Genomic DNA, 4,076 nt, shown 5'->3' with positions numbered 1-4,076 from the left:
TCTGCCTGTGCACGCGATTGGTTGGTTGAGTTTATCTTGCTACTGGAATTCGCGGTTTAATCATGGAATGTATCCATCAACGGCTGCTAATTTCAGATGAGCACCAGCCTGCATGGTGCTAGGGTTATACTTCCGAAACGCAAATATTCATTGACCCTCAGTCACAAGATATACTTATGTCAATAGGCGCCAGCAATCAAGGCATAGACCCTGAATAATTAGCATTTTGAAAGAACTAAGTACACCTGTGAAAGAGAGTGAAAAAATAGTGTCAGTAATGCTTGATGAGGTCCGTATAAACCTCGTAAATTAGTAGGAATGGCCGAAAATAGTTAAGAATATGATGCAGAATCTACCGTGCAAGTATTTATGGCTTTATCATTGCATTCTGGGAATAAAGATATCATTGGTCTTTTTTTTCTGGAGAATAACAATAACTCAGACACTTAAAGTGTTAGAATTCATGGTTGAATTAGGTTTTGATGTTTTGTACTTTACTGCCGATACCATTTTACACAAAATATTTTGGTCATTATATTTGATTCCCTTAATTATCTTGTTTTTCTTGGAACTGTCGTGGTCCCCGTTTTATAGAACTTCAATATAATTTCAAATCCTTGTATTATGGAAAAAAAAATGATATCGAGATATATCGATATTTTGTTTTGATAGTAGGATATCCGCATATCGATATCGAAGGAAATATCGATATTTTAGTACGGTTTATCGGAACGTCCCTAGATGTTATCGTTACCTACGAGATAAGTAAAGGCCTCTGCATGCACGGTCTCTTCAAGTACTAAAATGACAGAGTAGCAGCAGTTCAAATGGCGCCGCTGGATGTCAGGTTTTCCCTCTATTCCTCAGCACGATTCCAATTGGCATTACGAAAATAACTTGCAGATAAAAGCACATTAGAAACATAAAACATTGCGTTTTGAGTAAGAAAGTGATATTTCTATGACGTTTAATGAAAAATAAATGTAGGCTACCACCCAGTAATTCAAGATGAGGTAGTATGATTGCAACCGGAAAGTTCACGTCCTAATAAATATGAAAATACTCCATAGCATATTTCAAAACACTGCAGTATTCACAAAGCGTACGTCGATGAAAGCAGAGTGGGTCTCGGTCCGCAAGTGGCCACGACTGGCCCGTGGTCCCACAGTTCTGCACTCCGACCGGCCAACCGAACAGAGGAGGGGTGGCCACGGCTCTACCGTGGCTCTTCACCTCTGTATTCGGAAGACGGGACAGGGCTGGACCTCACGGCTGGTCCCCACTGTCGACTGCCCTGAGAATGGTTTCCCGTGGTTTTCCATTCTCCTACACTAAGGCGAATGCCGGAACAATTCCTAGTATAGGCCACGGCCACCAACCCCCTCACCTTCTCCGAGCATCTCCTTCAACATGACAAATCTCCCAGCCTGAGAGACGGCGTCACCGTTTAAGAGGCCCGCCTCCTCCTTCAGGTGAGGAATGAGAACATGTTAGTAGTAGTACATAGCCTAGTCTTGCCATGCAAATATGATGGATACCCTGAAGAAAGTGTTGGCATTGATTGTGGCTAGTTTTAGTAGAAATGCTAAAGCATGTGCTTTCAAAATGTTTACTACATACTACAGACTTCGAGGAAGGTTGCCACATGCTATTCTTCTCGTCACCCCGACATGATATAATTTTGACCCATTTTTCTCGTAGTTCTACATTTGCTCGTGGAAAGAATGCCACTACCTTTCTGAAGTTTACTATGGCAGAATGGTACACAGCAATAAACCATTGTTTATCACGCGCAATAAACATCCTGTGAATATAATGTTTACAATAAACTCTATCTCGGCTCTTGTGTATTTATCAATATGCACAAAACATTTTCTTAATATAAATCCTCAGCTTGTTTAGTCATTTGACCGGGTCAGGAATGGAACGAATAAGGCCTCATCTAGCGGCGAGGATGGGAACTGTGTCGGCTGCCGAAGCCTGTCGCACTTTTTGGGGCAATTATTAATGGCTAACAGATGAAATGAAATGATAGTGGAGAAAGTTGCTGGAATGAAAGATGACAGGGAAAACCGGAGTACCTGGAGAATAACCTGTCCTGCCTCTGCTTTGTCCAGCACAAATCCCACATGGAGTGACCGGGATTTGAACCACGAAACCCAGCGGTGAGAGGCCGGCGCGCTGCCACCTGAGTCACGGAGGCTTCTATTTTCTTAATGTTACGTTTAAATATAAACCATATACTCACCCCAAGCTGAATACACAAATCAACGTCGCTTATAATTAATGTTAAGGCTTATCTCACATAAAAACTCACTGACTTACCTTTTTGCTTCACAGTTTCCTTATACGTCTGTGTTGTTAAACAATGGAGGGCTAACACGAAGTCTAGCGGCGACTCTGGAACTAGAACGTATTTCACGCTGCGTAAACTGCCATGCGGAGGCCTTATTACTAATCACGTAGGCAACGGTGTTACATATTCCACCATTTGTATTCGAATTATAATCCAGCCAATCAGAGGCTCAGAGCAAGGTATTGATTAAATTGGATATTTCCAGGTTGCAATTCCACTTTCACTAGCACCATCTCTTGAAGAATTATCGGCGTTCTCTAGTGCGGATGTATTCATGAAAATAATAATTCAAAGAAAAACGATACATTTACGGAAAAACCGATATATTATTCGGTAAATTGAATCAAAATTTCGGTATCGATATACCGATAAATCGTAAGGAAAATATCGGTATTTCGTAAAAACCGATATATCATTGCCATCCCTACTCCCGTATGCAGTTATCAGACTGTGCCTCATAAATAGGCTTCTGATAAATTTCACCTGCATACACCCCAGCATCAGTGGGTAGGGTCTGACACATCCCACTCTGACAAGTCTAGTGTCAGACCTAAGACGAAATGCTGGTTAATAGAGCAAACGCCTGAAAAGCCATACATCTAATTTTTGATCTGATTTTTGATATGCTCCATGGGAATTTAGAATTTCCAGACTATTTAAATGGTTTCAAGTTATGGGGGGGATATTGATGCAAGTGTAATGGACTAGTGTAACTTGGAAACAATTCTCTAACCCATGGAAACATCGAGCTCGATTATTATAATAATAATAATTATTATTATTATTATTATTATGACTTGTGAGGTGTGGCTATGAAGTTGTTTACATATATTAGTATTATTTATGTAATTATGTACAAACTTCATTTGGTATAAATCATGATCGTATTATTTGTGAGGTCATGTCATGAAACATCTGCTGTATGTATATTAATATGAGTTTATTTAATGTAAGAACACATAATTAATAGTATTTAATTTATTATTTACCTGTATATATGATGTATAAATCCAATGCAATGTTGTGCAACACACTGTAATAGTCCAGAACAACACATCTTGTGACGTACCCACTTGGCCCACAGATTAATGACAAATTTATAACGTGGCGGGTCACTTTAATATTAAAATAAATAAATGATATGTCATGGTTTCTCCAGAAACAGTATCCCAAGGGCGCCAGTCTTCAAGCTTATGGCTTGAAAACAAAAGTAGATAATTAATAATAATAATGATAAATAAAAAATACGTAATGAGACTCAAAAAACTCCCAGGGGTGAGGTGAACGGAACACAAATCATTAAGTACACTAACTTGGAATTTAAGGATCATTAATAATCATTTCATAAAATACAAATTAAAACAGCTATTTATTAAGATGAAAAACGTGACGTAACGGCGTATTAACGAAATCTGAACTTACGGAAGCAAAAGAAAAAGTGAATGAAATTAACTTTAAGAAAATGAACTGTTGCGCGAAGACTTGCAGTAACTTATGCCATAAGCTCACCAAATGTAGACTCTGTTGTCTTGAAGCTGAAGATGGGTGGATCTCTCGTACAGGCTGCCTCATCTGTTGTTGGATTCCAGTCCTACATCCACATTTCCTGTCTTTAACACTTCCTATTGTACTCCTTACATAAAGTCGTAATGAGTCCTAATTTTAAGTGCAAAACCACCATGGGTTATGTTCATGGAGAGAATACACTTGTATTCTTCCG

Source organism: Anabrus simplex, chromosome 3 (assembly GCF_040414725.1).
Source record: "Anabrus simplex isolate iqAnaSimp1 chromosome 3, ASM4041472v1, whole genome shotgun sequence".
Classification (NCBI taxonomy): domain Eukaryota; kingdom Metazoa; phylum Arthropoda; class Insecta; order Orthoptera; family Tettigoniidae; genus Anabrus; species Anabrus simplex.
This window is presented reverse-complemented; position numbering follows the sequence as displayed.